The following is a 12,670-nucleotide window of genomic DNA, read 5'->3' as shown; positions in this document are numbered from 1 at the left end:
TGCAAATGTTCTCACTGAATTTAGAGGAAAGTGGATTTTCTGAGTTTCTCCCCACACCATTTGGGAAACCCCACCCCTCATATATAAACTTTTAATGCTTGAAGATTTCTTAGGAAGAAAAGAGATGTCTCAATTCTCTTTTACTGATTAAAAAAAGTCACTTCGGAATACAGTACTATCCTGAATATTGAACTTCTCTACTTTGTGTGGTTTTCTTTGGTACAAATTATACTACTATGGGACCTGTTCTTTTCTCAATATGCGTCTATATAATTATAAAAATTGATGTATTTTAAATAAATACTTTACAGAAATATTTTATTTCTGTAAAATAGTTCCGGTTTTGTCAAGAAGGGTTGTCATAGCTGCTTATAGGAAAACTGGATATTTTAATATCAGTCCTTTAAACATGATGTTTATAAACCCCAACATTTAAAACATTATATTGCTATTTCCAAAGACAAACATAATATTTATAGATTGTATCTTACTTTCTCATATATTTTTTATCTTATTTATCTTGATGTTTGTCATTCTGTGTTCTTTCAATTTATTCTTAGTCCAAATTTTTTTTAAAAAACAAAGAGAAACTAAAAATTTCAGTGAAAATCTACCCTTAGCATTCTAAATAGTCGTATTTTTTCCACCTTATTTATTTATTCATCCCAAGGCAAAGCTTTCATGGTGCAGATCATTTGGAATTCTTTTAATTTCCTACTGATCCAAAATGTGTTAGGTATTTAAAAGGAAAAAAAAAATTGTTGAATAGCCATATTGCAAGAAGAGAAAAGGGGAATTCTCCTTGAGGACTGCCCTCTAAAGAGGCCCATCAAATGCTTGTTGAAGTAAACACTAATCATCAAATGCTTGTTGAAGTAAACACCAAGCTTGATTGTTCAGAAATCTCAACTGTACATATTTCCATTAAAATCCCATCCAGGTCCATTTAATTTATTCACAGATAAACAAAATGCCCTTTATCGCATTGAATGCAGTTTTGACAGATGGCTCTTAGCATTCTGTCCAGGTGTAAAAGACAAAGATAAACGAATCTGTTCTTTTTAATTCACATACTTTATGACTTTGATCTCCACCTGAAAGTACCCTTTGGCTCCCTGTCTTCCTCGTGTTCCAATGAGAGACAGCTCTTTTTCTAGCTGGAGTTTACATCACTGTGCTTCTATAGAGAAGCTACCTTTGCTTGAAATAATCATTTTGGGAGCACAGTAAGCAAAGAAATTATTCTTTCTAAAACTTCAAATATATTATTAATTTTTAGTTTATTAGAATTATGTTAAATGTACATACACCCATCAGAGTTATCTATGCATGGATTACCCATAACTAGAGTTTAGGGTGGTTAAGGCAGGAAGGTGTTCATTATTATGCAAGTGCTCAATAAATATCTTTCATCCAATATGAGGCAAATTTAAAATTAACTAAGTGGCTGAAATTATTTTTAATTTTATATTTCTTATTTATACATTAAATTCTGAAGTTAAAATATGAGCTTAAACTCAAATTCCACAGAATTGTCATTGCTCAAAATCTTCAGGCATGCTTTATAGTACTGTTTCAAAGAATTCAGCATCCAAATTTTATTTTAATTTATTACTACACGTTATTTTACATATCATAGAATAAACTCATTAATTTCCAATAAAATAGCAGAAATAATGTCAAAATATTCAATTATTATGGATTAAAAAGCACACAGTGAAGTGAATGGTAATGTATTGCCCCAACATTCACATGATCTGAAAATAAATTATTCATTTAATGTAAAAATAAATGTGTCCTTATAATTTAGTTTAGAACAGGAATTTGTTAGTTCATTTTGTTGTGGGTCACAATGCAGCAGGCCAGTGATGTGGGTTGGGAAGAGTTTGGGAAGAGTTTGGGAAAGTTTAATAGGGACGCTGCTATAGGTAGCAGAGGGTGGGCGTGCGGGTCTTTTACTAGGGAGGGAGCTGTGCACACAAGGAGTAGGGGCTGCGTGATCAGTTTGTGCACAGGTGCCTGACTGGTTGTAAGATCTGTCAGCGACTTCTCTGAACAATAGGTTTTACAACTCTGATAAGGGCAGGATGTGAGGCCTGTCCCCCAGGGTATTGTGAGATGGACTATTTCTTGGGGCGGTTTAGCTTTGTTAGGGTAAACACACATCAAGAGAAGATGTTCTATATTCTGCAGGAATGCAGGTATGCAAAGGATCCTGCAGTGAGTAGTGAGGGTCAAGGAGTCAATAGGCTTCAGGCACACAGAGAGCCCAGGAGTAGGGGTTTCATGACCCCAGAGAGTGCCTGCCAGCTCCACACCTTTTACTCATTTTTACTGTATAAAAAGCAGTCTAAAGGTGTAAAACTGTTATTTTTCTCTTTGAAAATATTTGCTTTATATTTGTCCAACTATTTAAATAATATCCCATATAACTGAGGGAGTGGTTTCTAAATTGTGATCCGTAAACTCCTCAGGGTTGTCTAGAGCACCACCTTGGTTCTAATCCTGGCTCTGTCATTTTCAGTTTATATAATGTCTGGCAAGTTATTTAACCTCTCTGTCTTGCTGCTCTTATCTAAAAACAGAAATCGTATTAGTAACTATCTGTCTAACTCAGAGATGTACTATATAATAACTTATGCAAAGAAAAATTTCAGAATTTTGAGGTACTATAAAGTGATCTCATCCAAAGACAGCGATGACTGATAAAAATTTGTTGTTCATATCAAATGTTTTAATGTCGTGGACTCGAAGAATATTGTTGTGTACATTCTATTTCAAATTAGAATGTGAATTTTTGTATAATGCTACTTTAAATTCTGGGAGATATTTTATAACCAAATATGGAAGCAGATTGATGCAGCTGAAGCAGCACTGGGCTGAAAGTCCAGTGTGATTTACCCAGTGGAAATCACTTAAAAGTCTTGAACTTTACTTTCCTCATCTGTAAAATAAGGAGATTTGACTAGATTACCTCTGGGGTTCTTTAAATCTGCTCACTCAGGGTTGTGAATACTGTTTCCATATTTAAAGTGTCTTATGTAAATCACTCCCTCCTCCTGTTTTAATGACATAGTTATGCAAAGCATATCTGTTCTTTTGTTATTCTAAAAGCTGTCAGAATTCTTATCAGGAATCAAGGAGACAGACAAGAGCTGTCATTTACTAATGAATTACTTTATTGATGAGGAGTTAGATATTCAAGAAATGATGGAACTCTGTCTGACTTCATTGATATATTTATAGCTGAACTTAGTATTCTTGATAGGGCAAAATACCCCTCAGAATAGACAGTCTCAGTAAGGTTGTCTAACGATGCTCTGGACTTCAAATCCACACATGGACATCAGAGTTTTAATGGAAAATGTTGCTATTCTTCTATATTCAATTCTTTATAGATGGGGGAGAAATGCTTAAAGCACCTGTGACCATTTAGAAAAGCAATTAAATAGAAATCACAGAAAAGGAAATCAAGTTAAATGATTAGTCCATTAATCAAGCTTATTTGTCACTTCACTTCTCAATGAAGTCGTGATGACACCTGGAAATTAAGTCAGGCAACGAAACTAAATATGTTCTTGTTTTAAGTGCAGTTTCATCCATCTGCAAGGCTGCAAATGGCCCTTTAAAAATTCTCTATTATGTTATGACTTCATGTCATAACAGTGGGTGGGTGTTTGTGCATTTGAAAAAGCCACTTCTCCCAATTTTTCTGAACTGGCTTCATTTAAGGGAAGACTTTTGCCTATCAGCCCTGCTAGAGATTCAGGTAGCTTGTCATGTCTTTTCTGTGGCTGTGTCCCACTAGACTGTTTAAATTCACAATTAGAAGGATTTTCCAGTTTCTTTATTTAGGAGTACATGAGCTCTTACTGCCCCTCAAGTCTGTCTGCTGTTCTGTGCGTCCTCTGGCGCCGCAGCATACCCACTCAGCCCATTTTTTGGTTCTCAGCAGTCCCCATGCCTCTAAATTTCTCTATTTCCCATTAGCACTATGAGACAGATGGAACAGAAACTAGTCTCTTGGGCAGCCCTTTGAAAAATTCGGAGTGTTGAATATATGTTTCAGCGTTCTCCTTCCCTGCCCAGGAATATGCCAGAGGCTGTGAGTCTTCCTGACTGTGTCACACTGAGCCAGAGACTGGGGCTCTGATGGTGATCACATATGATTTTGAACCACCACCTTTCTTCTCAGCAGCCCCCAGACACCCAGAGCATACCAGGTCCCTTACTGCTCTAACCTAGGCCATTCAGAATCTTGCCCCTTTAGCAGCCCTCTGAAAAGCTGAAATGTTGGATTTCAGACTTTCAAAATCTTTGCTAATATGTTATGTCCCTTTAATATTTCATTAATTACTAGAGGTATGTTAAAACTCACTCTATGACTTAATTTCCCCATTAATTAAGTCATAATTTTTATATGGCTGTAACTTTTTAAAATATATGGAGTGTTAAGTTTTGGCACACATAGAATTTAAAAAACTTTATATCTCTTAGGTTTTAAAAAAATGATCCCCCTGTATTCTATTCAGTATCAAGACAAGTCTCCTACTGTCCCCCTGCAGAAGGTGGGGCTGCTGCTGGTTTACTTTTGATTCATTCCTATCCTGAAGGTGGAGGCGGCGTGGATGAACGTTCATATGGTGCTGAGCCCCCTTCTCTTCTTTTCAAGTCTATCAAAACAACACTTCAATTTCACAGCTTGGTTTAACCTAGAGAAGCACCTACTTTGAGTGCTTTGTTTACATCTCAGGGTTTTCCTTCTCTCTTCTGCTTGTCCTGCTAATTTGACTTTTAGATCTTTGATTAATTTTTGAAAATCATGTTTTCATATTTTATCCAGAATACTGAATTAAATATGTTTTGTTTTTCCCACCAGAAGATGTGGTTATGTGAACTAGACCACCATTTACTGAAAATTGGAATTCATACCTTCCGTACTTTCTTAAGAGTTTGAAGCTGCTATTTAAATGTGCTTACCAGTAGCTGCCTTCCAGAACTAGCTTCAGCTACGCTGTTCTTTTCTCTTGTGTCTCCCATACTCTCTCCACGCAATGGTTTTGTTTATATCTGGAATTCTCTTTTTTCCCTCCAGTTGTGTAACCAAGTCCCACTCGTGCTGCAACTTGAAACTCAACCACAGGGAGGCTTTCTCTCATCCCCCAAAAGGCTAAATTCCCCTTCTGTGCACTTAGAATATCACCTCTTCTTTGTAGCACTGACCCCAGTTGCTCTTTACATGAGTATGTTTGTCTGGAGGGCAAGTTTTATTTAGGCAAGGCCTATGTCTGGTTTTGCTCCTTATACGATCATCAGATCCTATTACTATTCCAGAATACGCACAAAAATACATATAAAATAGCTGAAGGAAATAAATGAGTGAATAATAAATTGAAATGTAGAAATATTTATTCAGATGTGCAATTTAAAAGTTTGCTCACTATTAACTTCTACATAATCCATGTTTATTTATTTTTTCCTGTGTATTTTTCATGATATTTGGGTTGGGGACAGAGTGTCCAGTTCTTATTTGACCATTAGCTTATTGTTCAGAGTTAATCTTGTTTTCCTGGTATTAAAGCTTTGAGAGATCATTTCTGCCATTCAGTATTCCTAGAAGAAGGGGATGTATTACTGTGTATAGGCCATTGTATTCAGTCCACTTTGTTTCTGCTTGATTTCTCTATATACTAAAATCACTGCCCCTGGGCTGTCCTGCTTTCTATGTCCTACTCTGTCCCAATGACTCATACCCAGTTTGAGTTTTTGTTTTTGTCCCTGGTTTTACATGAACTAACTACTTAAGTGAGCAATTGGATTAGAGTGAAGTATCTCACCGTGTGTTCCTATTTTGTGGTTCAGAATATATTTTTCTGTGCATGTCTATTTTATGTTTGGTAGTTGCTCTACAACTATAAAATTGGGTCGTAGCTTACTCTTGAGTCTTACCTTCCCTCATCGTCACCCTTTTACAGGAAGGCATGGGCAGAAAAATACCTAAGTATAATCACATAGTTTCTTTTTTATCCTAGATGCTAAAGCTGATTCACAATTTGGGGTGGGGTACATGTGGGGCTATTTCCATGTCCTCAGGTTTTGACAAGTCCTCCAACTTGATGTCTCATGACAAGCGGACAATGGGTGCTTTAGAAATGCATACACTTAGCCTATTCATAGCACACCTCCTTTGAGTAGGGACATTGTCAATTCACAATTTTCTTTTTCTTACTTTATTTTAATTTCACTAAATCTTAGTTACTCCTCAGAGTTTGTAAACAATTCTGCTCAATTGACTTGCTAGCTTTAACACTAATGAAGTTTATATATTTGTATTTCTGGTTCCTTTCATTTCACTGAATACCTCGGAAAGATTTTATACCTGCATCTGCACCAGAATCTACCTTGGAAACTCTCATGTTTAAAAAAAAGAGAGATCAATGATAATAACATTATGTATGTAACTCAAATCTTGGAATAGGTGATTTGCAAATTAATATATGAAAATTAATACAGGGAAAAGACTATTTGAATACCTTATTCTAACACACTGGGTTAGCTTTTGACAACTGAATAACTTTTTGTGGGGAGCACATAGATACTCAGTACTATATGCTGGCTTTTTACTAGCATATAATCCCAGCTGATATCAAGGAAAACATCTAACTTTCAGCAACTAGGGAATATATATTGTGGTGGGAGTAGATTTTGAATAATTCTGAAAATTAAATATGTTTGGCCTTTGAACAACACAGGAGTTAAGGGCGCTGACCCTCTGCACGGTCAAAAATCCACCTATAATTTATAGCTGGCCCTCCATTATTGAGGTTCCTCCAAAGATGCAGCTTCACATCTGCAGATTCAACCAAACAGGATCATGCAGTTCTGTAGTATTTACTATTGAGAAAAGTCGCATGTAAGTGGGTGGACCCATGCAGTTCAATCCTGTGTTGTTCAAGGGTCAACTGTAGTTATGAGGAGAAATATAATTTCCCTGATGTTTCTCATGTATTACATGTATCCTCTATAAAACTAAGCAAATTTTTTTCTCCTCTGTAGAGATATACTTAATGACTATAGAGAGCTGGGTTTCAGTTGTACTGCTTTTAAAGACATCTTTAAAAACCTTCAATATTGTGTATAATTAGCACTTGGCTGTAATTATGCTAAACCTGTTATTTGCTAATAAACATTTTCTTCAGATAAATTCTGACAGTTTTGCAGTCAAAGTCCATGTGAATGGCATGAGGTATTTTCACATGACAGGCATATTAAATTAATTCAAAAATACACTTAGATGTTGTTTGTTATTTTTTTTTTTTTCTTTTTCTAAAAGCGCCAATATGTGTACTCCAGGTGTTCATCTTGCTGTGTGGAGCAGCAAGTTCTCACGTGCCTGTCCACCTGCAAAACTAAGGTCACCGTATTGAGCTTTATAACTATTACCATCTCCAGGAAAATAATGTTTCAAGAGAGTGCCTAACAGCATCATGAATCCCTTCTCTCTACCAGCATTTAATTTGTTATATATCATCTTGATCATGAGCAACAATAAAGAAATAAAACAAAAATATGATGAAAGAGAACAAATGTACATGTTCTTCCTGCGTGAATACGCAAAGAGTGGCTAAAGTAACATTCAGGACTCTCTACCGAATTTTCCTTGAAACAAAGTTATAGTTTTCTAAACTCTGAATTATTCCAAGAGTAATAAGACAATCAGAATGTTTGCATTCTACCTCTGACATCCTATCAGTCTTATCCGTGAGAAATCTGATAAAAAAAATAACATGGCAGTCAATCATGAGAGGAAAATGAATGGGAAATATTGTATATATTGCAACCAGCAAAGCTACTTATACACAATAGGAAAATAAATAAAATATTTATAACAAATACTGACTTAGAAATTGGTAGAGCTTAGTTTGGGGAAGTTTATACCCTCCTACAAATCATGATTATAAATATCATTGTGAAAATTTGGATTTTGTAGCATCAAGTCAGAAGAAAGAGTAATTTTGAAAGCTGAGCAGTTTTTTCAACATGTGACAAAATGCCTATTTCTACATAAAATTATTTTAAAATGTCTATAAAATCCTAGAGATTTTAGATATTGAGTCAGTTTATTTTTATTCTTGTAAAAAGCTTTTTCTTCTACTAGAATAAGATGTAATTTTCAAGGTCTAGTTCCTCATTAAGGTACACCTTATGGTTTACAGTACAACATGTACCACAGCTAAAAAGAAAACATTTTGTTCTCCTTACAGGTGATTTTTTAAAAGACAGCAAGAGACACACGCTATCACTATATGAAACTTGTACATACTTGTGGCCCTCTTGGATTATTTCTACATTTTAATATTTTGTATGTGTGTAAAATGTGAAAGGCATTAATTACACACCAAAGATTAGCCATACTTCATATTTCTTACAGTTTTTGGTTAAAGTAATAGAAACCAACTTGCCTTGTCACTCTCTCTGTTTTAGCTGGAAGCAAAGTACTATGTGGCCTCTGATGACCAATCAAGGATGTTCTTGCTTGCTACATGTGAGAAGTAGCAGATGAAGATTGCTCATGCAGAATTATACCCCTTGACCACTCAGGAGGGCCTTGGGTACCTATGAGATTATTATGTTGTACACATTGCTCTTTAAGAAATACCTATCTCTGTTGAACTTGCCTATTTTTTTAAATCAAGAAAAGACATTTTTGTTAAAACATTGAAGGCTAAGTAGTTCCAAGCTTTTCAATTTTAGCTATAGATTGTAAGCAAGGTCTTCTGTAGCAAAAAGATAAATGACTAGAAGATATTTCATAGTTCAAATCATCTTACAATGTTATCCAAATTTATCTTAGGCTCATATTTTAAACAGTTATAATACTTACTTTAGGATTTGTCATGCCAGTGGTTAACTTGCAGATAAATCTTCTTTGACGGAGAAAATGCTCATCAATATCCTTGCTATTGACATTTACTTAACCACATTCTGAGATCACAAGTGACTCTTAATGTGAGATCCAAAACTCTCCTTCCTAGGCAGGAAATCAGTAAAATTCCAGTGAGCTATGAGGGAATATGACATTCCCCGTTCCCAAGGAACCCCTGAGTGTTAACATGAAGACTTGAAATTTATAATGAACAGAGAAGGGTGAGAAAATATGTTTAAGAAAATTGAAAATAAATACATTTAAAATTGAACATATCTGAAAACTTATATGTTTTACCAAAACTTATAAATATTACCAAAGAGGAAAATTAAATTCCAGTCCGTATCTTAAATTACTGGGAGTAGGGTGAGAGGAAAGTTGGAATATAAAAGTGGAAAGAGAAACACAAAGTAACTCCACTAATCTCATCCTTACTTTTAAAATATTTTATGAACTAAAAGTCTAGTTTAGCTTAAGATTTATTTCTGAAATGGTTCTTTTATTTATTTTTATTCATTTATTCATTCACAAAATGTTTATTGAGCAACTACTATGTAACAAGCCTTGTCTCAGGAACTGAAGATATAGCATAAAATATATTAGTAAGAAAAAAATCCTGTCTCACAGGTATTACCTTCTAGGGGAGAGATTAAAAAAAAATCAGTGAATAAATAAAGAATAAGAGAATGTGTTAAAATGAAGCAGAGAATGTGGATAGTGAGTATTAAAAGATGTTGCAAATTGAAATAGGATTGGCCAGTAAGGCCTTAGGTTGGGCAAAGATTTTAAGAAACATAAGCTACCCAGGTATCTGGGAAAGTGCTCCAACCAGAGATACAGGTACAGGTGCCCTAAGTCAGGAACTTGCCTGACATGTTCAAGGAATAGCAAGGTGGTAAGTGAGGTTGAAGTGGAGAGTTTGAGAGACAACATGGTTAGAGATAGTAAGAAAGGTAATGAGCTGGCAGAATTCCTTCCTGTTCAGGGGAAGTAAACTGTTGTCTATTAAAGCCTTCCATTGATTGGATGAGGCTCATCCATATTATGGAGGGCAATTTGCTTTACTCAGAGTTCACCAATTTAAATGTTACTCTCATCTAAAAGACACCTTCACAGAAATCTCCAGAATAATGCTTGATCAAATATCTAGGCACCATGGCCCATTCCCTTTCACATAAAATTAACCATCACAGATCGTTTTAAGCAACAGTGACAAGATCTGGCTTGCTTGTCAACATGATTATGTCGGTGATTGTGTTTGGAATAGACTGACAAGGAATCAGGTATAGAAGCAGGAAACGGATTTACAATTAGAAGGCCATTACACAAAGAAGAGCTCATACTGATCCTTCTCAAACTCTTCCAAAAGATTGAAGAGGAGGGAATACTCCCAAACTCATTCTATGAAGCCACCATCACCCTGATACCAAAGCCAGACAAGGACACCACCAAAAAAGAAAACTATAGGCTGGTATCATTGATGAACATAGATACAAAAATCCTCAACAGAATATTAGCAAACAGAATCCAACAACACATAAAAAATAATTTTAAATACAGAGTACAAGAGAAAGAGACGAGCAATGGTTAAATCCAGAGGAGTTTTTTTGAAAGTAAACATTTTACTGAAGTGTAACATACATAATAAAAAGTAGGAAAATGTACAGATCCTAAGTATATAGTTTGATGAATTTCACAAACTGAATAGACCCATATAACTGTAACCCAGCTTATAAAATAGATATAGCCCCTGAAGCCTCCTTGTACCCATTTCTAGTCACTAACCTTACAATGTCACCAGTATTCTGATTTTTCATGCTACAAATTTATTTTCCTGATTTTGAATTCTACATAAATGAAATTATACAGTATACACTCTTTCATATCTGACTATTTTCATTCCATTATTATATTTACAAGAATCATCCATATTGTTAGTGATTATAGCTTATTCACTCTCTGTGCTACATAGTATGCTATCGTAGGAATACCCACCAATTTATTTACTCAGTATGCTCTTGATATACATTTGAACTGTTTCCAGTTCAAGGTAATTATAATTAGCACTATTATGAATATTTATGTACATATCTTTAGATGAACTTGTAGATGTGCTTCCAGTGGTATCACACCCTTGTGACTAGTTAGTGTTACCAGACTTTATAATATCTGTTATACTGATAACTGTGTAGTTAAGCTTTGCATTTCCCCGATGACTGCAAACTATGAACAATTTTTCATGCATTGATCGACCATTTGCATATCTACTTCTATAAGTTTTTTTCAGTCTTTTGTTCATGCTTTAAATTGGATTATTTGACTTTTATTATTGAGTTGTAAGAGTTCTTTATGTATGTGTGATACCAGTCTTTTATCTGAAAGATACTTCATAAATATTTCTCCCAGTCTGTAACTCACCTATTCATTTTAATTACAGTATTTTGTGATTAGCAGAACTTTTAAATTTAAATGAAGTTTATCATTTTTTTCTTTTACACATATTACTTTTATGACCTGTGTAAGGAACTATTTCATATTACCAAGTCATAAAGATATTGTCCTGTATTTTCTTCTAAAAGCCATGTGGTTTTAGCTTTTATATTTAGTCCATGATATTTTCTTAAGATAATATTTTTGTGTGATACTAAGTAGGGATTGAGGCCTATTTTTTGCAGGTAGAGATACAATTTTTCCAGCACCATAACTTGAAAAACTTTCCCTTTCCCTTTTAAATAGCTTTGGTTACATTGTCAAAAATGAGATGCCTGTGTAAGAGGGGTTCTATTTCCAAGTTCTTTATTTTGTTGCATTCTTTGATTTCTCACTAAATTATCTTAATTTTTTAGTTAACTGACAAGTAAAACTGGTCAGTTAGGAGATATAATACAACATTACAATTCTTCTTTAGGCTGGCATTTCCATATAAATTTTAGAATCAGCTTATTAAAGTTAACCAAAAAAAAAGTCTACTGCTATCATAATAGGGATTATGTTAAATATTTACACACACTCTACATTTTATAGTCTACAGGATGTGAAGCTCTTATTTCTGTCTCTGATTTGGGTCCTGGAGCTGAAGTCACAGATAAGGCTCTCATACAGAAATAATAGTTGCACAGTAGAGGATGAAAGTCAAATTAGAATATACCAAGATAAACTAGAATCCTTCTGAATCTCACACGGCTGTCAAGCCACCAATTTTGATGATGTAAAGACAGACAGGAAAAGTAGTTTACTTTGTCTTGAAGCTAAATATTCATCTGATCCTAGAGTTTAGAAAAGTGGAGGGAGAAAGTTTGGTGGAATGTGGAGCTCACTGCTGCCCCATGCAACAAACAGTAAGCAGATCTGTGATAGGTTACTGAAGTCAACAGCCCCAACTTCTGTCTCCCCCTTATCTTCCTAACACACATACAATATGACAGCCATTTCATGTCTGCCTTCCGAACTTCATTCCAAACGTCTCTTGTACCCACACACCAACCTGGATATGAACAGGAAGTGGAAATCTAGAAATCGACCAGATTATCTAAATTGACCCAATATAAATCCACCACAATCATTTCTGACAAGATTTTGTTTGTTATTTTTTGTTTGTGCATAGGAAGACTATCCGTTGTGGGATGGTGATCTAGATTTTAGGCAATATTTATAAACTTACACATATGCCCCAGACTCTAATTTTTTATTTTAGGTATTTTAATAATCCAAAATCTCTTACTGCAAAAAAATTCTACATGACTC

The 12,670-nt window shown here is 34.8% G+C and overlaps 1 long non-coding RNA gene across 7 annotated transcripts in view; it reads left to right on the top strand.

The window, feature by feature from the left end:
* The window catches only part of LOC141578361 (uncharacterized), an 809,650-nt gene that overhangs the window by 680,085 nt on the left and 116,895 nt on the right, over positions 1–12,670 (top strand). The window lies entirely within an intron of this gene.

The sequence above is a fragment of the Camelus bactrianus genome, chromosome 8 (assembly GCF_048773025.1).
Source record: "Camelus bactrianus isolate YW-2024 breed Bactrian camel chromosome 8, ASM4877302v1, whole genome shotgun sequence".
Taxonomy (NCBI): domain Eukaryota; kingdom Metazoa; phylum Chordata; class Mammalia; order Artiodactyla; family Camelidae; genus Camelus; species Camelus bactrianus.
Note: the sequence above shows the minus strand (reverse complement) of the source record. Positions and strands in the feature narration are given on the sequence as shown.